The sequence below is a fragment of the Dipteris shenzhenensis genome, chromosome 10, assembly GCF_047967505.1.
Source record: "Dipteris shenzhenensis isolate YYH24624 ecotype China chromosome 10, Dip_SZ_1.0, whole genome shotgun sequence".
Lineage (NCBI taxonomy): Eukaryota > Viridiplantae > Streptophyta > Polypodiopsida > Gleicheniales > Dipteridaceae > Dipteris > Dipteris shenzhenensis.
The window spans coordinates 2411443-2437183 of NC_141605.1; the positions used below are offsets into that span (position 1 = coordinate 2411443).

The window sequence follows — 25741 nt, forward strand, 5'->3', positions numbered from 1 at the left end:
ATTGCCCTCATTCATGGGATGGAGGACCAACTTGTATAAGGGCACATTTTCTTGGGCTCACAGGCTTGGGGGTTGACAAGTGTACCGCTCCTCCTGAAAATGTGAAAGATACTTGTTGAAGATCGTAGGCAAAGGCAGCCCTAAAAACTGCCGCAAAACAACTTGTTGAAGAAGTGGCTGATTTGGGAGATGCCTCAGTGAGTGGTACTGCAAGTGGAAATGCATCTGGCAGTGCATATGAGCCAAAGCAAAAGAAGTTGAAGATGTCAAAGGGAACCTTGGAAAAGGCTTGGGAGTCACAAGCACGGAAGGATGCATACATTGCTCTCTGTCGTTTTTTCTTTGCAGAGGATATTCCTCATTGGAAGGTGAGGAGCCCTTATTTTTTGGAGATGGTTCGTGCCATTGGCCAAGTTGGGCCTACCTTCAAGCCTCCATCCTACAATGTTTTGCGCACAACGGAGCTAACTAATGAAGCAATATGCATAGATCAAGAGATGCTACAGTTTCGGGATAAGTGGAAAAAATATGTATGCACCATAACTTGTGATGGTTGGTCTGACACTAGACGCCAGCCTATAATCAATATTATGGTCTCAAGCATATTTGAATCAGCCTTCTTGAAGTCCGTGGACACAAGTGGGCAGTATAAGTTAGAGGAGTACATCTTTGGGATACTGAAAGATGCCATTCTTGATGTTGGAGCTGAAAATGTGGTGCAGGTGTGTATGGACAATGCATCTAACTGTGTGCGCGCAGGAGAATTGGTGGAGGAAGAGTAGATGCACATGCCATTGCCTTGACCTCTTGTTTGAGAACATTGAAAAGCTTGTATGGGTGAAGCCAGTGTTGGTACATGCTAACATGATTGTGACATTTGTTACCCAGAAACACACCGTGTTAGCAATGTATAGAAAATTCAGTAAGAAGGAATTGGTGAAGCCAGCACAAATACGGTTTGCTTACATGTTTATCATGTTAGCAAACTTGTTGGATGAGAGGGTATACAATGGATTGCGCCGCATGGTTTTCAGTGATGAGTATTGCAAGAAGAACGTGTCACGCACTGTGAAAGCACAACAGGTGTCTTCTATTATATTGGGTGCTTCATTTTGGCAAGATGCAAGACTCATTGTGAAGCTTTGTGCACCTATTTTGAAGATCCTTCCCCTGGCCGATAGGGAAGGGGCTACCATGGGACTTGTATATGAACTCACTGATCGGATGGTCGAGAAGATGGCAACTATTGATGGGATTGAATCCTCAAAGCTGGCTGATGTTAGAGCCTTGTGTGTTGACAGGTGGAATATGATGCATTCTCCATTGCATGCGGCAGCGTTTGTTCTCCATCCTATTTGGAGAGAGAAAAATCCAGATAGTGACAAGGAGGTGCATGATGGGTGGATGGATGCCATAGAGCGGTACACCAAGTATGATGTTGACAGCCAAGGCACCTTATGTGATGAGTTGGATATTTACAAATCCATGTCAGGCACATTTGCTCGTGCAATTGCAAAGGATGAAAAGAGAATGCACCAAGGGGTGAAATGGTGGGAGACATTTGGGGCTCACACACCAAATTTGCAGCGGTTAGCTCTTTGAGTGCTCTCGCAAGGCACATGTGCTTCTCCTTGTGAGAGGAATTGGAGCACATTCTCTCTTATCCATACTAAAAGAAGGAATAGGCTGCTTCAAAAGAATACCGAGAAATTAGTATACATCCATACTAATTTGCATCTCATTTCCAAAATCAAGGAAAGGGGATTTGAGAAGATGGAAGTGACCCTAGAAATGATCAACAAGGAGAAGGATGATGATAGGCTGCTAGCGAGGCAAGCAGATACAGAGGGAGAAGACATTGCAGCCCCTATTGTTACACTTGCAGGAACGATGGATGTTGCTGCAGCTTCAAGCAGCTCTAGTCTTTTGGAGTTCCATGGCGAGGTAGATGAGGATGATAGTGATGAGAAGGAGGAGGAGAATGAGGAGGGTGCAGGCATTGATGCAGATGATGATGAGGATGAGGATGAGCAAGAGGATGAGAATGAAGATGCAGCTTGAGGCTTGAGTCTCATTGGTTGTGAATTGTCATGCATGCTTTATTTCCGGGCTGTGGCACACTGGCAGCCTTTTCTTTATGATGTTTTTCCTTTCATGTTTTGGTGTAGTTACTAGTACTTCCTTTGATCATGATGTTTTGGTGTAGTATTGATTATTGATCTATGATCTATGCCTCCATCATTTGACAGTGGACACTATGTATCATGTATGAATCATGATGTATCAAAATCTAGAATCCAGATGACTACGGTCTCTGGAGGCTGGAGTCTTTTATGAATGATGAATCACGATTCACGACTCATGACTCCTAAGTGATGACTTTAAAATTAATATAAGTTTCAAGTTTCAGTTTAATACCTCTATGTCAATTTAATGTGCACAATGATCAATGATCAATCTATATTATTCTGAAATTTTTTGGGTAAAATTAGGGTCACGTATGTTTCAGCCCCAAGGGCTGAACCATACTCCCATCATACTTCCGTACTCGTATGACGTATGCATATGGTAACGTATGGAAAAAACTATGCCTCGAGTCGTGTCTACACATCAGCTTCTTTTGCAGCCTATTCATCCGATTCTGTCTGATGAACATGCTTTGGAACTTGAACATCCCTTCACTGAAAGAGAATTGTCTGATGCACTGAGATCCTGTGACAGATGGAAATCTCCAAGATGGGATGGTCTCACTGTTGAATTTCTTCTTAAATTCACCTTGCTGAATGGTAAATACAGCATGGCAAAATCAGCAGATGCCTACGTCATGGAAAAAGGGTCTTCTCAAGCTGATTCCAAAAAAGCAGCTATGTGATTCACTTGGTGATTGGAGGCCAATCACACTCATGCCAGTCAGTCATTTACAAGATCATTGCCAAAATGGTGGTTGATCGGATTAAAGGTTATTTGCATGATGGGTTGCATCCCTCCCAATATGGCTTTGTTCAACATCGCCATATCACAGATAACATTGCCAATGTTTATATTCGGATTGAATATGCCAAATACACGCAGCAGGATGTTCTACTCTTGCAGGTAGATATTGCAAAAGCCTTTGACACAGTTCAATGGGATTTCATCTCGCAAACTATGCGAGCTTTGGGGTTTGGACCAAAAATGCAGCAGGTTATTTACTGGCTTTACAAAGATAGCAATGCAGCTTGCTTTCTTTCTGGGGATATCTCTGATGAGTGGACTCTTCGTTGTTCGGTCCACCAAGGATGCCCTCTCAGTGGTTTTGGCTAAGCTTCGGAAAAAGCTTGACTATTGGAAACTGGCAACCTGGCCTTTGCACGTTCGTCTTCGAATAGTGCAGTCCATCCTTGTGGCATATATTCAATTTTACTTGCCATTGATCATGTTCACTAAGGCAAATCTTACAACATCTTTCATGTCTATCTTTATGAAAATCTTCTGGCGATCCAAACATGGCAGAAAAAGTCCAAGGCTGCTTTCGATGCATCACATTTGTTCTCCCAAGATGCATGGTGGATTGAACATCGCGGATATTCATGTGCATATTCTTGCCCACAGGGGAAAAATGTTGCTGCAATTTCTGCAAGGTGATCAGCCTTGGGCTCTTATGATTAGGACTCTAGTCACTCATATCAGTATTTCTGCATTTGGTCATTGGCAACTTGATCACTGGATTTCTTTTTTGGCTGCACTGATGGCACTTTGCCTGGCTGCCCTTTTGTCTCCCACTTGCTTCTTGATTGGAAGCATGTTCTTTCTCATCTGGAATGGAATGGACTGCAATCTTTGCTTGGGAATTCTTTGAGAGCTGAAAGCATTCACTGGTCGAAAGTCTTTCAGCCTCCCTTGGCTTTACAGGAACCTCGACATTCCTACTTTGTCTCGTTTAAAGCCATCACCTCTGATGTTATAGATGATGTTGGTATTGTGCTCCCCTTTTCTCTAGCAGCCACTGCATATGGATTAGGCTCTCATTATCGTCCTTTGTGGCGACAAATTACTTCTATGCTTTCGCCTTTTGTTCCGATTCCTCCTTTGGAACTCCAGGACCGCGGCTGGAAGATTGGACTTTGACTTCTCCAGGGTCCTCTTCTCGTCCTTTGAGGCTATCTCAGATTACTGTACCTACATTGTATAAAATCCTTTTGCCTCAACCTTGGGTTTCAGAGAGAGGTGATTTTGTTTGGTGAATGCATCGCCCAGCCAAGTGGTGGAGGAAAAGATTACAGCAACTTTGGACCTATAAAGTCCCGCTTCAACAACAGGTTTTCTTTTGGCGAGTTCTTTTGGGAGTGTTTCCATCTGGACAGCTATTAGCTCATCAACACATTACTCCTACACTTTGCCACAGATGTTCTGCTTCTTCAGAGACTGTGCCTCACTTGTTTTGGCATTGTCCATGCTCTCGTGAGTTTTTTTATCTGCTTCGACAGCGCGTGCAAGTGAGATTCCCATCATTTGGGAAGTTCTTCTGGCTATTTGGGTTTCATCCATCCAAACCGAAGTTTCATCTTTTCTTTGTTTGGGTTCGCTACTGGGCACTATGGACTTTATGGACATATAGGAATTGTAAAGTCTTTGGTGATCCTACTTTCTCTTTGTTTGGTCGTTTTAGGCGTTCTCTGCAGCAATCTTTCTTTGATTGCTTGCAAACCTGCTCCATAGATCATGAGGTCTTTTTGGCATATACTGAAATTTTCAGTTGATGTAATTGTAGCACCTTATTTTGAGGCTGCTACTCATATAATATAATCAATCAAAGATTTCACCAAAAATAAAATAAAATGTGTGTGTGTGTATGTGTGTGTGTGTGTGCGCGTGTTGATTTGTGGGGGGGGGGGGGGGGGTGTGTGTGTGTGTGTGTGTGTGTGTGTGTGTGTGTGTGTGTATGTGTGTGTGAGAGTGTGTGGGTGTGTGTGTGTGCGCGTGGTGTATAAGCAGCATGAGGAGGTCGAAGCAGCGAGTCGGTTCCCGTACAGCTCCCCTCTCCGTCCGTACATCTGTACGGACGTCGTACGCTCACTTGTACGGTGGTGATTACCTGACGTCGTCATCCCTGCATAGCCTTGTCAGATCCCGTTGCTTTCTACCTTGCCATCGTTTTTCCCATTCTAACGTTTCCTCCGTTTGTCCGTACTGTTTTTGAATCTTCCGTACAATCTAGCGTCAGCCTCTCTGCTCCGTACAGTCCTGTCAGACATTCCGTGTGAAACCTCCGTACTGCTCCGTCTGTTAATCCGTACGTCCGTACAGTACACGAGTTCACCGTCTCTTCCGTACGTCCGTACATCCCTGACTCTTCCGTACAGATTTGCCCCTTTGTGTCCAGTCAGCAACTCTGTTCCGTACCTTTCTGTCTGATCTACCGTGTGATCTTTCCGTACAGTTTACTCAGGTCCTCCGTACAATTCTACAAATCCCCGTTTCTTCGCACAGCGCTTCAGTCCTAATTCATTTTCATCATTTGATATCGGTTTAAAACCCCTAGCCTCCATGGCCGAAGCAAATAAGTATTATGTCAAGAGAGCTCTCTCTCGTGAACCCAAAAGACAATCAAGGGAAACCTCTTCCCCCATATCTCCTTCATCTGAAGATGCTTCTTATGTGTTTGATATGTTGAATGATGATTTTCAGCAAAGTAGAAGGGAATGGAGTCAACCTGCTCCGGAACTCACTTACAAAATGAAGTTGCCCTCTCTTGTACATCCTTTGAAGAAGCTTTCCCAAACTGCAGTTATCATCTTTTTTCTAGGCAAAATTCCTTCTGCTAATGATGTGGGTCAATGGGTGAACTCTCTCCTAGGTGGATGCTATGTAGAAGGAGCCTATTTTGCCTCCCGAGGATTTTATGAAGTTCATCTTTTGGAAGCCCTGACAAAACAAAAGATGCTGGAAATGTCCCCTTTATTTTTTGGTCGACAAATGGTGCATATTATGCCCTGGTCCCCTAATAAGGACTACCAGAACCTTATCAAGCATCATTGCCCTGTATGGGTTGAAGTGGTTGATTTTCCAGATTACATGAGAACAGAGCTTCCAGGTTTAGCCATGACATTGGGACAAGACATCTGTCCCCCTCGTCCCACAGGTAATAAAAATCGTTTTTGCATCTTATGGGATACTGATAGACCAACCCCCTCCTCTATTGCAATTGAGATTGAGGGTGTTAATTTGGGAAGGAAATATTTCACTCTAAAATAGGGCATTTTTGCTGGAGCTTGTTTTTCTTGTCACAAGTTTGGGCATCTTGCTTCAGAGTGTCCCTCTATCCTTCATCCACCTCCTCCAGAAGCTATCCCTCTGCATTCTAATAAAGGAGCTCAGAAGACATATGTGGAAAAACTTGAGGCTAAAGCAGCAAAGCCTTCACTACATACAGGGAGCCAGGCCAATTCAGCTCAAAATAAGGAAAAAGGGAAAAGTAAGTTAGGGGAAAATAACACATCTTCTCACGAGGGATGGCAGACTGCAAAGAAGACGGTGCCTCTCAAGCAAAGACCACTCCAATCTCGTAATTGGGATGCCTCTGCTCCTTCTCCAGGACAATCTTCTACCTCTCCAAGCAACCCCATTTCGAAGGCATGGGTTAATGCAGTCAATAAAGGTCTTCCCCTTTGTGAAGAAGATGATATTATCAGAGAATTGGATGCTGAGGGTCAGCAAGACCCTGTGGCAATGGCAGAGGCTTGAGGCCTCCCGTTCATTTGGAGGAATGATCATCTCTTGTATATATCTTCATGCGTGCTTCTCTTAAATGTTTTTCCTATAATATACAGGGCCTTTGTAATCAGAATAAATGGAGGCTTCTATGGCATTATATAAATACAACTCACCCAGATGTCGTGTGTTTACAAGAGCATAATCAGCATTTTTATGCTGGCCAGCATGGGTTTTTTTCTGGATATGATATATTTTATTCAGGATCTGAACAATTTTCAGGGCTGTGCATTCTAGCCAGACATGAACTGCAACCTTGAATAGCATATAATGATCTTAGTGGACGATGGATGATCATCCAATGTATTGTTAATGGAGAGATTTTTGAAATAGGTTCTTTGTATGCCTCTCAGAATTCAGCTTCCAGAGCTCAAATGTGGAACTCCATCAAGCAATATCCTTGGTCTTCAAATGCTTTACTTTGTGGTGATTTCAACAACTCTCCTCATTGGACGGACAATACCACACATAAATCTCATATGCTGCCCTCTGAAATTCAGCAATGGGAACATATGACATCATCTCTTCAATTTGCAGATTTATGGACAGCAACTCACCCATCAGTTATGGGATTCACATATCATCATAATGCTTTTACAGAATATTGGGCCAGGCTTGATAGATATTATCTCATTCATGCTCAGCAATATGATGGATACACATGTCAAATGTGGACTGATTATTCACAACAATTATCTGATCATACTCCGCTTTGTCTAGCCCTTTCTTTTGGTATGCCTATGGATGATTTGCAGCTCTCCTCAGTCAGGTATTTACAGGTCAATCAAATATATCTCACACATGAAAAATTCCAGCAAATGATCAGACTGGCTTGCAGGCCATTGTTATCTCATGCTCAGGAGGATCTGGAATTTGCTTGGACCTCTTTCACACATCGTATTCAAAATGTCATAAAGGAATATGGAAGATGGTACATGGCAGAAACTAGACAGCATATCCATTGGGCAAAATCAAACAAGCAGTATTCGGTTCAGCTTGGTCATCAAAGATCTATATCTGCTTCTGAGCAGCATTTATTGTCATGTGCTTCCTCTATAATAGATGCCAATGATAAACGCAAGCTGTCCAAATGGCAGACCAGGGCTAGAGTTAAACCTATGCTAGATAAGGGCTGTTCCTCAAAATCTTTTTTTCGGAACTTACATGCAAATAGACAAAGCCAATCTATCATGAGGATCAGGAAATCAGATGGCCTTTGGACTCAGACTCTATCTCAGCTGGAGAAACAATGTTTGGATCATTTTCAGCATCTTTTTTCTCAGCCATCTTTCTCTACGCCTCGGGTTGTTGCAGCTCGAAACAGATTTACTGCACTTGTTTCTCCTATTGTCTCTCTGCAAAAAGCCTCAATGCTGGAAATGTCTTTTACAGATGTGGAATTGGATGAAGCTCTTGGGCATTTGGGTAAACATAAATCCCCTGACTAGGATGGTCTGACGGTTGAATTCTTTGACGCCTTTTGGCCTGAATTGAAAGGTCCAATTCTGCAGTTTATAAATGTAGCCTGGAAACAGCAACATCTTCCCTCAGCTTGGAAGCATGGTCTGGTTAAGCTGGTGCCCAAAAAACCTCTATGTGAGACTATGGATGACTGGAGGCCCATCACTTTGATGCCGGTCATATACAAACTGATTGCCAAAATGTTGGTACATCGGATAAAGGATATCCTTCATGATGGACTTCATCCCCGGCAATATGGTTTTGTTCCAAGACGGCACATACATGACAATATCTCTAACACTCTCATTGCAATGGAATATGCAAAATATACAGATCAAGATGTGTTGGTTATGCAGGTGGATGTGGCGAAGGCTTTTGATACAGTACAGTGGGATTATGTCTCTCAAATCATGTCAAAACTTGGTTTTGGGCCAAAGTTAGTTAATGTCATATATTGGCTTTACTCAAATTCCACTGCACAATGCTTTATAGGGAATCATTTGTCTAAGTCTTGGACTCTTGAACGTTCAGTTCGACAGGGATGCCCTCTCAGTGCTTTGCTATATGCCATTGCTTCACATCCTTTGCTTCTTTATATGGATCACATGGTTGATACTGGACAGCTAGAGGGGCTTCAGATTTCTGGTTCACGACCCTTCATTGCTCAGGCCTATGCAGATGATTCATTCTTCATGCCAAAGAATAGCCCTTTGGAGATTCGCCTTTTGATGGATACCCTATCAGATTTTGGGTTGGCGGCTGGTCTTAAAATCAACTTTCAAAAATCAAAACTCTTGCCTCTCTAGCATTGTGAATTGCATGCTACCCTGTGGCCAGGCCAGATTATTTATCCGGAAAATACAGTAAGACATTTGGGCTATCCCATTGGCTGAAAAATCAGCAATAAGCAACAAATGTCATGGGTGTTAAGCAAAATTCAGGACAAATTAGAATATTGGAAGATCTCCACTTGGCCTCTGCATGTACGGCTTCGCATTGTCCAGTCTATTGTTCTAGCTTATGTCCAGTTCTACCTTCCTCTATTACATTGGTCATCCCGAGATCTCACCTCCTTTATGTCTCAAGCCATGGAGATTTTTTGGAAAACAAAGCTTCATAAAAAAGCTTTACGGCTGCTCAAAATGGATATGCTTTGTTCACCAAGAATGCATGGTGGTTTGAATATAATCAACATCCAATTTCATGTGTTGGCAAGAAAGATCACTATGCTCAAGACATTTTTTCAACAAGAGCAGCCTTGGTCCATTATGTTGGCTTTTTTGTGTGGACAGATGACCACAAATGCTTATGGACATTGGCTAGTTGATCCATCGGAAGTAGTACTAGGCAAATTTCAAGGTAAAATACCTGGCTGTCCATTTTCTAACTCCTTGATATAGGACTGGAAGCAAGTACTTTCGCACATCAAATGGTCTCCCCTTCCTACTTCTACAGATTCCTCACTTAGAATGGAAAGTATTCATTGGAGTGCTGTGTTCTCCTCTCCCCTTGCAGCTCAACAACCCATCAGAGCTTATAATCTTATGAAAATGGGTATCCGTTTCATTGATGATGTAGTAGATATGCAAGGAAATATCCTCACTTTTCCAATAGCATGTCGACAATACAATCTGGGGATGCATCATAGACCTATATGGAAAGCTATTGCTGATCTCTTACTCCCTCTGGTTCCGATACCGACATTGAATGTCAGAGACAGGCTTCAAGATTGGCACCTTCAGTCTTCAAATACAAGCATCTCCTCTAAGCCTTTGCATTTATTGACTTCTATACAAGCTTATCGATTGATATTACCTCCTCCTTGGATTGCCCATCATGCTAATTCTCTATGGCATTTGAACAAGTCATTAGCCTGGTGGAAGGGAAAATTGCAATTAATATGAAAGTTGAAAATGCCATTGAAGCAACGTCTATTTTTATGGAGATGTATTGTTGGTATTCTTCCGGTAGGGGTGAAATTGGCTCAAAGGCGGATAGCTTCACCTCTTTGTCCAAGATGTCACCTTACTTCTGAAAGTACTCCCCATCTACTGTGGTCTTGTTCACATTTCAGAAACCTTCTAGACAGAATCTCCTATTTCTTATCTCTCAGATTTCAAGCACACAGGTTCTACAGGTTTTTCTGGATGTATGGCAGACTATTGGCATCTCTATCACAGTATTCTCTTTTCTTCCATTGGATCAGATACTGGGCCTTATGGACCCTCTGGTTGCAGCGTAATCAAGCATATCTGAATTCTCCCCTTCAGCATCCATATGAGTTCTTCCGAGCCTCATTGCGGCAATCATTATATGATGCCTTACATGAGGAAGATTTGGATGTCTCTTGTATTCAACTTTTCTTTTACTGCTTCTGATGCATAGGGATTTGGCTCTCTTTTGAGCACTGCCCAGATGTAAATGAAAGTTTTGTAATATAAGTATCTTGGTTTCACTAAAAAAAAAAAAAGTCTGTGTGTGTGTACATTATCGCCCCGTATGGCAGGCTATTACTCATACGCTCCACTCTTTTCAATCGGTTCCACCTCTAGAACTTCAAGACAGGCTTCGGGATTGGACTCTTCTGCCATTAAATTCGTCCATTCGCCCTTTGAAGCTGTCTCACATTACAGTGTTCTCTTTATATAAAGATCTATTACCTCCACCTTGGGCTTCAATTCGAGCAAATAAGATTTGGAGATTGACTCGTCCAGTCAAATGGTGGCAGCGACGCTTGAGGCAGATTTGGTATTCCAAGCTTCCTATCCGACAACAAGCCTTTTTTTGGCGCATTCTATTGGGGGTTTTTCCTTCTGGACACCTGCTCTCATGCTGGTGTATTGCTCCAGCTATTTGTCGTCATCGTTTGGCACCCAGGGAGTCTATGTCTCATATTTTTTGGTGTTGCCCTGACACATGTGACTTCATCGGCATTCTTCAGCAGAGATTGCGTTTACGCTTTCCTCATACTACTTTCGGCAGGTTCTTCTGGCTTTTTAGGATTTATCCTCGCCGACCGGAGTTTGACTTGTTCTTTTCCTAGGTTCGTTATTGGGCACTTTGGACTCTCTAGAAAGATAGAAACCATAGAGTCTATGGTGATCATACTACATAGTTTTCCGACTTTCGTTTTCTTTCGTTGCTCGTTGCAGCAATCTCTATTTGATTGCTTGCAAACTCACTACATAGAGTATGACGTGTATTTGTCCTACAGTGAGATTTTCTCTTGATGTATTTTCTAGCTATCTAGTTTGGGACTTATGTACTTTGACATATCCCATTTTGGGATAGTTACTTTGTAATATAATCCAAAAAAGTTTTCACAAAAAAAAAAGGGTGTGTGTGTGTGTGTGATATAAAGTTCCTCTTCGGCAACAGGTCTTTTTTTGGAGAGTTCTTCTGGGGGGTTTTCCATTTGACCAATTACTGGCACGTAGACACATTGCTCCTATTGTATGTCGTAGATGTTTGGCTTCTCAGGAGAGTGTGCCTCATTTGTTCTGGTTTTGCCCGTCCTCCCGTGAATTCTTGGATTTTCTTCGACAGCGGTTGAGAACGAGATTCTCGACTCCTACTCTTGGGAAATTCTTCTAGCTCTTTAGTTTTCATCCGTGCACTCAGGACTTTGATCTTTTCTTTGTTTGGTTCATTATTGGGCAGTTTGGACTTTGTGGATAAACTGGAATTGTAAAGTCTTTGGTGATCCAACATTTTCTTTATTTGCTTTCTTCAAGCGTTCTCTGCAGCAATCTTTTTTTGACTGCTTGCAGACTCGCTACATCGATCATGATGTATATTTAGCATATACAGAGATTTTCAGCTGATGTAATTTCTAGCTCCTCGCTTTGAGGTGGCTTCTCTTGTAATATAAACAATCATGGCTTTCACTATTTAAAAAAAGTGTGTGTAACATTTAGGTAGAGATGGCAGGCTTAAAAGACACTACATACTATAAAGTGCTTCCATTCTTGCTTTTAAAAGCCACCTCTAACAAGGGTTACAATAAGCATGATTGTTCACCAAAGGTTGTTCAAAAGAAATTCTTAGAGGAACCAATATGAATTATCAAAGTTTGAACAAAATGTATGTTCCAACCCCATGGGCTATCCTTTGGACCACTTCATTATCATGGCTAAGAATTTTTGAAACACGATTAATCCATTATCTATTTTTCATATTACCATGTCAAATTCAATGCATACATTATGCGAGTTGATTGCTGTGACATGCTAGAAAAAGTGAGCATCTTGCCAAATTTAGTCATGAGATGTACTGATTAAGACATGTACAGAAGGCTTGTTGTGCAAACATGAAGAACTGTGGGATATGTGTGGAATGTGGGGCTAGGGCTAGGTATGCATATCCACCATTACTTGGTGGTAAGCATGACTTAACATTCTACAGGCATACATTGAAATAACCCATACCACTATCAAAAAGAAAAAGCAGCACAAGCATTCATCAATTCGGCCATGGACATACACAATATGCATCGACATAAACAAGGCCCTAGCCCATTTTCTTTAAGGATTTTGGCATGCATGATAACTATACGCAATCACAACCTCAAGCATTCAAGACTTCAAACATCCATGAGATTAAAGAGATGCCCACTACATGCCATTTTTTAAGGCCTGAATGAGTATATTTCATGGTTAAGATCCAGAGATAGTGTCGTGACTTATGCACTCACAGTAATGCTTCAACAATAATCACAACATGTATCTCATGCGAAAGGCATTCAGTCCACATGTGAATGGTCAGATGATACTCCTTAATAAGATGTTCTTTGATAGACAACCATTTACACATCATTCACTTAATGACCCTCTCATTTACTTCATCTGTTAGGCCTCTTTACAATTCAATTCCCTTCATGTTTTCCTTGAATTATTCTTATTTATTTAAATAAAAAATTGAGACAATATACTTAAAACAATGTCAATTAAAACTTATTATAAATGATAATTTCAATAATATAAAAACAAAAAAAGTGAGACTTGAAGTGATGGAAATAGAAACTTATTTATATTCTTGTCTAATATCATCAACAAGTTGACTTCTATAACACATCATCTATATCAGCATAATCATTCTCATCTTCCTTGTCTTCTCCCACAATTTGAAGATTTTGTTATGCTTTCTCACAAGCACGTCATGGAATTTTGACCTTGTATTTGTCACTAGAAGCTTTGCTTGACCTTCAACTCCATACAATTGATCCACATGTTCCCACTGTGCATGATCAAAATTCTTGTTGCATAACGAGTGATTTAAAATTTTGTACCTCACTTTATCATTTCAGCCCCTTTTGCTTGTGGAGCCCAATATTGTATATTCACTTTCTTGCACCTTTTATATGAGGTGTTCAAATTTACAATACCTTTCCAAATGGTATATCACCACAAGGCCCCACTAAGACAAAACCATTCTTCTTGAGATCTTTAAAGGATGAAATTTATCTCTAAGTTTGCCCAAGGTAGTGGATCTTCTCTCATCTCATCATACTCATTCACCATGCTATCTTTCCATTGCTCTTTGGACAAAATGGATGGCAAACCTCTTCTTCTTGTGTGGCAGGATACTTTATGGAAGAAATCATGGTTTTTCAATAATTTGTTGCTGGATAGATCCATGTTTTATAAGACTCGTCTTCTCTTTCACCATTGTCCTTATCAATCAATACCGTGAATATTGCAGATGCTTCATCAATCAACCACTCTACAATTGTCAACTTTGAAGAAGAAGAACTCCTATGTTGGCTGAGGGAGCGTGGGCAGCCAACAGAACAGCTGAGGGGAGGCTCCGATGGGGATGGCCAGGAGCAGGCTGAAGACAAGAGCCTTGAGGAGCTGCTGGAAGAAGTGATAGAGATGAGGAAGGGGGGAAGACCCTTTTATAGGGAAGGCCAGGAGGGTCGGCCAGATGGCCTAGACCGACCAGCCTGGTCGGTCAGCCAACTGGGCCGACCAGCTGGTCGGCCAGAGCCTGGTCAGCCAGGGGCTGGTCGGCCAGCCCTCTGGCCCCCCTGCTGCGTGGGAGCTGGTCGGCCAGCCAACCCTAGAGATGTCAGTCTCAACACCCCGTATGTCCATTCATCCTTTAAACATGTCTCATATAACAGTCTCATCTTTATATAAAGTTTTGTTGTTTCCACCATGGGCTTCAGACAGGGCTAATCAAATTTGGTGTTTGCATCGTCCGGTTAAATGGTGGAGAAAAAGATTGAAACAGATTTGACACTCCAAGGTCCCTCTATGACAATAGGTCTTTCTATGGCGTGTTTTGTTGGGGTGTGTTCCATCTGGACAGCTTTTATCGCGCAAACATATTGGCCCGGCTATTTGTCGTAGGTGTTCAGCTCCAAGAGAATCAGTATCTCATATTTTTTGGCACTGCCCTGAGACACGCAACTTCTTGGGCATCCTTTGGCAGAGATTGAGACTGATATTTCCTCAGGCTTCTTTTGGCAAGCTTTTCTGGTTGTTTGGGATCTATCCTCAAACGGCCGGATTTTGAGTTGTTCTTTACCTGAGTTCGCTACTGGGCACTGGTGACCCAGTTCTTTCTACTTTTGTTTTCTTCCATTGTTCTTTGCAGCAATCGCTCTTTAGCTTGTGAGGGGCTGCACAAGGACAGAAAAGGATTATTCCTTATTGAATCCCAGCTGAGCAGTAAGCACTGCTGTACAATCCAGCTTCATTCAATGAATGGAAGTACAATGATAAGATGAGTGCATGTGGGATAGCCAGGCCTTTTATATAAATTCGGGCCGGAGTAGGCTGTTTTACAACTGTGCTTGTGGGATAGTTCCCCAAAACTGCCACATGGCAACATCGTAACAGCCTAAAGTACAAAGTACTACTTACAAAGCTAAATAAGAGTCACTACACTACCCCTTTTGTTACAGTCCTCCCCACTCAAAAAAGTTTTTGCCCTCAAATTCTGAAGTCACTGCAACAGTAAAGGAAAACAATGAGAAGAGCAGATGGTACTGGATCATGTCCGTGCAGTGAAATGCCCAAATCCTTCCTAATTACTGCATCAGCTGAGTAGATATGGGTACTGCTTCACAATAGATGAGGGCTGCCAGGAGGATTCGTCATCCAGAAGGCCTCTCCATTTGATGCAGTATTCCACACACGATTTATTTCTGAGTACATGATCACTGAAACCAATGATTCTCTTTGGAATGTACTGAATCTGTCCTTCCTTATCCATAGGAGGTAACTCCTCAAATGCTTGTTCAGAATGACCCAAGTACTTCTTCAAGAGTGAGACATGGGATACATCATGAATTCTGGAAGATGGGGCGGTTCCAACTGGTAGGCCAATTCACCAACTCTCCTTAGGCCATAATATCTATGAGCAAGCTTAGTATTAGTGTTTCCCTTCAAAGAAGCATATCTAGTCTTGTGGAGCCTGAGAAACACATAATCTCCCTCCTCAAAGTAGGGCTCTCTTCAATGTTAATCTGCATACTGTTTCATACGGGCTTGGGCTTAATCATATTATCCTTGCATTGCTATACTATATTAGTCATGTGGGCCAGCTCATCCTTTGCTTGTTGGTTGGTCACTGCACTATCAAGAACTATGGAAGGCATATGAACTTTGCAGCCACACATAGCTTCAAATGGGCTCATCTCAATGGAGGTATGTTTAGTACTATTATAGCAGAATACAGCTAGATGAAGCCAGTTGTCCTCCTACACTGTTCGGTGTCAAAACGGAAATGCCTTAGGTATTCTTCCAGCCATCTATTTACCCTTTCTAATTGGCCATCAGTTTGAGGATGATCAGCAATACTAGGAGAGAGAAGTGTGCCCATAGACTTAACACAAGTCCTGAAAAAATGGCCCATGAATTTGGCATCACAGTCACTCACAATCACTTGTGTCAGTTTATGTAATTTGAAGACATTTTCCATAAACTGGAAAGCAATCATGGAGGCTTAATATTGAGTTTTGGTGGGTATGAAGTGTGCAGCCTTTGTGAGCCTATCAACCACAACATAAATGCTGTTCCAGCCTCTAGGAGTCCCAGTTTTGGAGGTCGATGCCACCCACCTGTGAGCCCCCAATTTGTGGGGCCAAGGGGGCATTGTACCGTGAGGGGGGGTGATGTTTTGGGGGGGAGGGGGGGGCTATAAGCTGCAGGACACGCAGCAAGCAGCAGAAAATGATAGCCAACGGAAAGCAATCATGGAGGCTTAATATTGAGTTTTGGTGGGTATGAAGTGTGCAGCCTTTGTGAGCCTATCAACCACAACATAAATGCTGTTCCAGCCTCTAGGAGTCGATGTTTTGGGGGGGAGGGGGGGGCTATAAGCTGCAGGACACGCAGCAAGCAGCAGAAAATGATAGCCAACGGAGGCCCTACTTATAGGCCAACCCCTGGGGCTGGTTGGCCAGCCATCCTCCAGTTGGCTCATATTTAGCAGGTCCAACCTGCTGGTCGGCCTGCTCAAGGGGGGCTGGCTGCCCCTATATAATTCCCCCTTGCAAACACCCCAAATACTAATAATCCTAACCCCCACTAACTTGACCCACTTTTGGCCTTCATTACAACCATCCCTCCTTTAAAAATATAAATTTGTCCTCAAAATTGCAAGTGATGGGCCCCCTGCTGTAAAGAGGACATACGCCGTCATGCATACCACCATGGTCAAAAGGAAATGTAATATATGCCTGTGCCTTGGGTGTTTTGGTACCTCCGGAATCATGTGGGTGGTAATCCCTCCTGCCACGATCATCATCATGAAACTACATGTAAAGCATTGATTGCTTTGCCATATACCCTCAATGGTAGCTTCCATGAGCGCTTCAATGAGCTGTCTTTGCATTCCATCTTGTTATGCTGTCCTTGCCAAATGTCAAGAACTGAAAATCATCTTCATTATAGCTGCTGTATTTGGACTCAAACAGCTCCATAAGCTTCTTCAATACCCCAACATGGCATGGATCTAGAATTCTGACAACACAAGGCTCCAATATTTGGATGCTAGTAGCATACATGTCTTTCAAACGGCTTCCAAGTGCATCTAGCCTGCGAACAACCAAATAATCTGAGAGAAAGAAAGAAAGAAAGAAAGTTTATTAAAGTCTTCGGAAGACCAATGGGTCTATGAGACTATGAAAAACCTGATACAATGAGCTATGGTAGTGGAGCTACTAAACGAGCATCCACACCAATGCAGAATGTGAAAATGCAAAATGGTAGTACTAAATCCTAAGTACAACATAGTCATATCTCAACTGTATATATCAATCAATCAATCTCAGCATCATCGTCAACATCATCATAACCATCATCATCATCAGCAGTACATCAGGATGGATGAGGCTATGGAAGTGGAGGCATGAGGTTAGCAATAGAGCGTTGCCGCCCCCCCAAGGGTGCAGTCCTGGTACGTCTCCTGGTCGTAGCTCTGCGTCTAACTAGGGCCACTGTGACCCTTGTCGGTCGGGCTCTGACCCTAAACAAGGAGGGGATGTCCCCAAGTATGATATGTGAGTCAACCCTCTGTCTGAGCTGTCGGGTCACAGGTTCCGGGTCACAGTCACGTCGAGGTCTTGCCTCATGGGGATCTATGTGATCTGGCTGAAAGAACTCCGTGATAGAGCTCTGAGAGGTATCACTCGGAGGAGAAGTCTGCTCCTGTCTCCGTGCTCGGAGTATCCTATCTCGGTGTCTAAGCACCTCATGAATGAAACCAGCCAAACATCGCTGGTCTGGGTAGCAGAGCAAACGGGCCAAAACCCCATGACTATCTCTAAAGAGGCAGTAGAAACGCCCTCGAATCTCATAGTAAATAGGACATTTGAATATGAAATGCTCCTCTGTCTCAACCTCCTGCATGTCACACAGTGTGCATATGCGCCTCTCCCTGGGTAACCGCTCTGCTTTGCCGCTCTCGATACGAAGTCTGCGAGAAGAGATCCCGAACTTCCCAAGAGAGATCCTCAACGAGTGGGGTAGGGTCACAGGCTCCGGGTCACGGTCACGTCGAGGTCTCGCCTCGTGCGGATCTATGTGATCTGGCTGAAAGAACTCCGTGATAGAGCTCTGAGAGGTTTCAGTCGGGGGAGAAATTTGCTCTTGTCTTCGTGCTCAGAGTAATCCTATCTCGGTGTTTGAGCACCTCATGAATGAAACCAGCCAAACATCGCTGGTCTGGGTAGGAGAGGAAGCGGGCCAAAACCCCATAACTATCTCTGAAGAGGCAATAGAAACATAGTAAATAGGACATCTGAATATGAAATGCTCCTCTGTCTCAACCTCCTGCATGTCACATAGTGTGCATATGCGCCTCTCCCTGGGTAACCGCTCTGCTTTGCCGCTCTCTATACGAAGTCTGCGAGAAGAGATCCGAAACTTCCCAAGAGAGATCCTCAGCGAGTGGGGTAGGTGAATCTGCGTGTATCCTGGGGGATCGATGAAATCCTCCGCTGTGATATATCAAAAATGATCTTTGTAGAAGCCCAGCTTCAATGGAAGATCATTTGGGCCCAACCAAGTTCGAAATATGTGTAGTTATAGTAGATCCTCACGGATAATCTGGTTGACCTCGTGTGATAGGAGGGGAGAGAAAGGAGCATCCATGTTGTACTGGAAAGGAGGTAGTCTGTCCATGTGGAGCCCTAGTCCTGCAAACCATCTCTCTGTGTGTGCATACCAACACCTCTGCTCTCCCCCTGCTGCAAGTGCCATAGAAGAGGACAGTGCTAGCCATGGTATCCTACTACGCTCGGATGTGTAATCCCCATACTCCCTGACTCGGTACAGATGCGTAATGACCTGAAATGCAGCATCTAGCTGTAATGGGGGTGCCTAAACTCCGCCCGGACGATCTGGTGAGGGACAGATGGCTTACCACGGATCATCCGTGATAACATGTGAACCTGTAGCCGCTCCACCCTGGCCCACTCTGTATCTGACAAGTTTGGCCCCCAGCATGGACTGCCATACATCCCTACTGAGCAGACCAAGGAGTCAAAAAGCAACCCTTTGGTCTGTGGATCCTGAAAGTGAGAGCAAAAGCACTGCCTCTCTAGTCTAGCCAATGAAGCATATCCTCTGCTCAAGAGTGCATGCATCACAGGTCTCATAGTGAAGAGTGCTGGCATTCCATGCTTTATGAGGCAGCCTATCAGGTTGCATTTGCTGCACCTCTATTAGGTATTGCATAACTCTGATCAATGCATGAAATTCAATCGGTCTCCTTCCCATTTCCAACAGAAGTATTGAGTATGGAGTAGTAGGTTTGACACCAAGGTGTCTCCTTAGGAAAGCTTTTTGCATTTTCTCAATACCATTCCATGTAGAGGCTGAAATGCTGCCTCCCCATACTTCCACTCCATATAATACTGTCTACACTCCATATAATACTGTCTACACTACATATGCATCAAACAATACATTTCGAATTTTCCAGTTCCTAGTGTCGGTGTGCCTGCAATCATTCTCAAGCTGGTAGTACTTCCCTTGTAAAAGTTTGTGCATAGATTCCGGATCGTATGCAAAAAGAACGACATCATCTACGTATAACAACAATAGCACTGTCCAAAGCCCCAATTGCGGTCCTTGCAACCCTTTCTCTACTGCAAATTCATTGATGAGTTCCTCCAGTTGGTCAATGCATATTCCGAACAAGGTAGGCGATAGAGGGCAGCCTTGCTTCACTCCCATATTGTTCTCAAATACATTAGACATACCTTGTGTTTGTTTGAGTCGGCATAATACCTTTTCATAGATGCGAGAGATGCCTACCCTTAAGGCCAAAGGGACTCCTATTTCTTGCATTCTCTTCCATAATCCTCCTCTTGGAACTGTGTCAAATGCTTTCTTGAAATCCACAAAACAACAAAATAGAGTGCGTCCTCTCAGTCTGCATTCATCCATGAGGACCCTTAAGGTAATAAGGTGGTCGGCTGTCCTGTGCTCCTTGCGAAAGCCTGCCTGTCCGGTGGCTCTTTTCTGTGCCTCTTCTGCCCATGAGCTGATTTTCATTTCAAGCACTGTACTGAAGAGCTTGGCCAATGTAGAGCTGACCATTATAGTTATGTAATTTGTGACTGAATTTTTGTCTCCACCTTTGTGTAAAGGCTGGACCCAATTTTCTTGCCATTCCTGAGGGAAACCATGGTGTAGAGCATGTGTTAGGATGTGTGAGAGCCATGTTCTTGCTCGGTCTCCTGTCCATTTCACAAATTCCGCCTGTATCTTCATGTGATCTGATGCTTTGCCATTAGCCATCTTCTTTAGTCCAACTTCAATGTCTTCGAAGGTGAAAGGACTAGTGCATGTGACCGATAGATCCTCCTTCCCCATTTCAGTAGCAAGTGCATGATTGTACAACTTGGTAACATAATTAAGCATGGTTGCATCTGATATATCCCCTATGACCTGTTTCCGTCTGCCTTTCACTTGTTTCCAGCCCTTTTTTGGATTTTTGAATCAGATTTCTCTTTCCAAAATATATTTTCTTTTCTTTTTCCTTGTGACGGCATTGTATGTCTTCTCCAGTTGTTTATGCCTATCTGCAGCCAGTATGTATTTCAGCTCTTGGCATAGTTGTTTGCATTCCTCGTCATACCATTTCTTGTGTGGTAGGCCTTTGACCTGTTTCTTTTTTCTTGTAGTTGCTGCTCCAAATGTTTGCATGGCTGAGGCAAGTATTGCTTCCTGTAAGGCTGTCCATGTGGGGTTGGTTATTGCTCTCAGCTTTGCATCCAAAGTGCATCCAAAGCTGAGAGAGAGAGAGAGAGAGAGAGAGACGTGAGAGACGTATTAGGCCTGCTAGGAGTCATGTAGGCATGGTCCCATAAACTTTCCTTGTCACTGGAGACACCAAAGTCCAACCCCCAAACAACACAATAATCAAAAACATTGTTTGAACCTATTTCGGTAGACCAAGGAGGGGGCATTGGATGAGACAACAAAATGCTAGATCCTGTTTACCTCCATTTGCTTCGGGCTGAAAAGGGTTAGCTGTCCATGTTGCTGTGGTAGTAAGAAGACAGCACAAACATGCACGGAGAACAAAGGCTATCAGCCATTGCAACCCAAAGTGGATGTGCTGACCCATAGTCTTGTGTATGCATGCCGGATCTACTGCATCTAAGCATCATTGAGCAAGTCGTCTCTGCCATAGTCCAACCAAGATCCAGTCAAGCCCTCTGAAGAGTACGCCTTCTTTGTTGAAGGAGAGGCATGAGCTTGCATACATTGATATTCAAGATATGCTGCAACCAAATCCGTAACCAAATTACCATTGGCTGGCTGGATGCTTCTGCCCCTTTTCCCACACAACATCAGCAGGTTGCATGTAGCATGAACATTAAACTTGGAAAGACAAGCCTAGCCATACATTCTCGTGCAATCATTCTATTCCAACTAGCTCCTCCAAGCTCAGGTAGATCTTTTGCAAAGCTGCTTCTGCTTAAGCTCTCCATACAAGGGACAATTCCACGATTGATATCATTGCAGGGTTTCCGATCAGCTGATAAATGAGGTTCCATATATCCTCGTTGTGAATGGACTGAAACAGTGGCATGCACATAAGGCTCTGTAATGCATTTCCCCATGAAAAGAATTGCATCAAATTTTCAGATCCATTGCCACAATGCTCAAATCTGGAAGTCCAATGGCTTCATTTCCATCCAGGCTTGAAAGCATGTCTTTTGAGCAGCCATTCATTTCAACATCATGATTCCCTTCTGTGATTACATTTTGCATGTGGCAATGAAGGAACTGGCAAACATATGGGTGATCTCCCTGTGATATCCTTTCTCTCGAGCTTCTCCATTGACATTTTCATGGTTCTACACACTATATCAGTTTGGGAATTTCTTTGCAAGGAAAGCCATACATTCAAGCTTCCTCTCTCTCCCGTGGCAGTTCACCATGGCACCCCAACGTCCCCCTCTTGTGTCACTTGATGACAGTGATGAGGCTGCTCAGCATGAGCACTTGCCTTCCACAGTGGGTGCATCCACAAGTGGTACAAATGTTCCTACTACCACGCAGGCCCTCTCTCCTACATCTCGGGTTGTTCAGGCTCAAATACTTGCAGCATCTCCTCCATGCTCCAGCAGGATACATCTTTACAGTTGGGCCAGGTTGTCGCACATGCATTACCGTACAAAGACAAGCAGCCTATACCCCAACATGGGGTCCAATCAGACAGCCAGAATACATTCTCTACACCACGCCAAGGTTTTATGGCAGACGTTGCACGCATAGCAGGATTTCAGCCCAAGGGAACTCTTTTGATTACCATCTACATCCTCTTGTACCCTATTACATTGGATGTGTTACATCAAGTATTTTCCCCTTTTGGGCTTATTGAGAAGATTGTTATGCATCAAGTTTCAGGTGGACTGCAAGCTGAAATGCATTTTGCCTCACAGGCTAGTGCACTGCAAGCACAAGGTACCTTGCATGGTCGGGATATATATACAGATATATTGATCCCTGGCTAGAGGAGAAATAAAAGTGTGGAACATTTCCTTCTTGAAATCCTCCCAAGTTTCAATTACAGCAGCATCTTGTCTCCAACAAGTATGAGCAAAATCCTCAAGATGAAGCACAGCAAATCTTATTTCACCCTGATCTCCTTTAGGATATAAGGAAAAGTAGTCTTCCAATTTACTGATCCATTCCTCCAACTTACTGGGTGAGCCGGTCTCCCCTTTGAACTTGGAAAGGGCAATTTTATCCTTGACCTCACTGCCCTGCAGTAACCCTCCCTTGGAATCTGAGGGTGGAATCTGAGGGTCTCACAGTCTGAACATATTGCTGAAATGTGAGGACTAATAAGCAGAGAATCCTACCATCACAAGGTCTAGGCTAAAGCAACAGCTTCATTCATCAGTTTAGTTTAGAATTGAGATGCTGAAGTAACAGGGAGGTACCGTTTCGAGTTGGGGAAGAGGTAAGTCAGGGGCTGGACTTACACAATAGCTTGTGAGGGGCTGCACAATGACAGAAGGATTATTCCTTATTGGATTCCCAACTGAGCAGTGAGCCCTGCTGTACAATCCAGTTTCATTCAATGAATGGAAGTATAATGATAAGATGAATGCATGTGGGAAAGCCAAGCCTTTTGTAGAAATTAGGGCAGGCTGTTTTAGAACTGTGCTTATGGATAATTCCCCAAAACTGCCACATGGTGTCTTTAGAATTCTTGTGCTGCGCATCGTAGGCCTTCTTGTAGCAAAATTTTGTGGAATGCCCATCCTTACCCTAGCGTCTTCTCCGAGCGTTTAGCTGTGTAACAAAGTTCTCGGCTAGAGACCATCTTCTCAAACCTGCATTCTTCACGTAGAAGCATTGATACTATGCCATCGAAATCAATGGTTTCAGAACTTACCCCAAGCATTTAACCACTCCCAACACCGGAACCAACCAAACTTCATCAATTACGAACACCATCTACAGAACAACCAGGATCAAAACGCAGGACACCAACAGAATCCTCACCACCAGCACTCACCTCACACTCTTGTGAAACCCCCAAACCAAACGATGGACCATCGCACCCATCCATCCCAGACTAAGTACACTAGCATCGCTCCATCAACACCTACAGATCCGTCCATCAACACCAGCAGACAAGTAAACGATCGAAGAACCCAAAAGACCCTCACACTCTCTCAGAACCCGTCAAAGCAGAATGAACCTCACACATTCAAACAGCCCCAAAATAACCAAGAACCCCCAGCAAACAAAATCCAAACACGTGGCACTAGAGAACGTGCACCCTAGATGCTTGAATCGCTGAAAACTTGTAGCCAATCGCTGAAATTTTCAGCCTGTTTCAGGATTGCTGTTTCCAGCCAGCCAGTGAGCCTGTCTGTAAATTGCAATGTGCTTAGAGGACATCTTACTGTGCTTCTACTGAATGTTTACCTTCCCACTTCTTTCCCTGCATATGTTCTTATGTGGATTGCTAGCCTCTCCTACTTTTGATTTGGATTTTGTGTCAGTTTGATATTCACTTGGGATTTTCCTAACTGAGGTGGCCAGGAGATCTTCAAATCGCGATGACTTCCTAGTTCTAGTTTTCTCTCAGTTGGGCTAAGATTGGTGCTTCTTGGCACCAGTTCTTGGTTCAGTTTTGCATCCTATCTGGTGCACAATCTTTTCTCTAAACCCTATAGTCTTGTTTGGCTTATGTTTGTATGATTGGGTTATTTGCTTTCAGTTAAGAATAAACAAGATGAATGATATGTATCATTTAATAGGCCTGCCCAAGAGGAGGAAGAAAGAGAGAGAAAGGAAGATAGGGAGTCCTGACTCCGAGGGAGGTGCAGAGAGAGAGAGAGAGAGAGAGAAGAGAGGAGGGGAGGGGGCTAAAAATGTAGAGAGAGAGGAGACTCTAGATTTCTACCAAGTGGCACAAATCCCTCAAAATAATGAGCTTCTCAATGCCATCGGCTTTACTTAGGCCTCCATTTATGGCAGGCCAAAAATAAAAAATAAAAGATACCAAGCTAATACTTGTGACTTAATGGGACCTATACACAATGCTATTACCCTCTGAGATTGTTATTAGAGTCAAATTATGCGCTCCTTCCACAATAATTGACTTTGAATTTAGCCATGGTTCAGCTTCCCTCTACTGTACCCATCCACTGTTGATGGTAGGTGGCCAAATCACACAAGGAGGGGATCGTAAATCAAGGCGGAATCATAGGAGTGATCGGTGGTCTTCTACAGAGGCGGTTTTGGCATGAGGATGACTACGTAGAGACAGGTGGCACTTTTTCGTATGTGAGAAGGAGTGTTCAAATGTTTCACCAATTGCCTACAATTGGTATTAGAGCAACGCATGGAGTCGTCAACTTCTTTGGAGCCTGTCATGTCTAAATTTACTGGTAAGAATTTCCCCTCCTGGCAGCTAGGAGTTTGACTATTTTTCATGGAGAGAGGACATTCGCGCTTGGTGCTGGGTGCAGAGAAGAAATCTAGGAACAATCAAGGTTCATAGAAGATCCAGTTGTGGGAGCAGAAGAATGAGAGGGCAGTCGGCATGCTTGGCAGAGCAGTGAGAATGGACTACTTCATCTCGTTGATGTATTAAAGACTGCAGCTGAGAATTGAACATGTTGGAGACCCTGCTTGGAGCAAAGATGAAGCGTCCAAACATTATTCTGAAGCAAGAGATATTCAATCTGCATATGATGCAGGAGCAAGCTTGGTTACTCATCTTAACAGTATGCAAGCCACTATGAAGCATTTACAAGCTCTCGGTTCAAAAGGCAAGGATGAAGATGCCAAGGTAATCCTTCTTTCGAGTTTACCCCGCAATATGAAGATTTGGTTAAAATGTTCAGATAAGGTCTGAAGGCAGGTCGAGGGTGAAGTCAGTATGCACTGGAGAAGATAGCTCAGGAATCAAAATTCAGATGAGAATTATGAGCAAAACAGTTTCCTTCTTCCAAGAGTTCAACCAATAGCTTCATATTCACCAATTGTTGCTCTAATGAACATCCACGAGCTTACACAGTCAAAAACCGCATGGG

General features: G+C 43.3%; 1 protein-coding gene and 1 pseudogene across 1 annotated transcript in view; one reads left to right on the top strand and one right to left on the bottom strand.

The window, feature by feature from the left end:
* The window catches only part of LOC147897257 (putative LRR receptor-like serine/threonine-protein kinase At5g65240), a 122264-nt gene that overhangs the window by 94376 nt on the left and 2147 nt on the right, over positions 1-25741 (bottom strand). The window lies entirely within an intron of this gene.
* LOC147897258 (uncharacterized) lies at positions 976-25675 on the top strand (annotated as a pseudogene).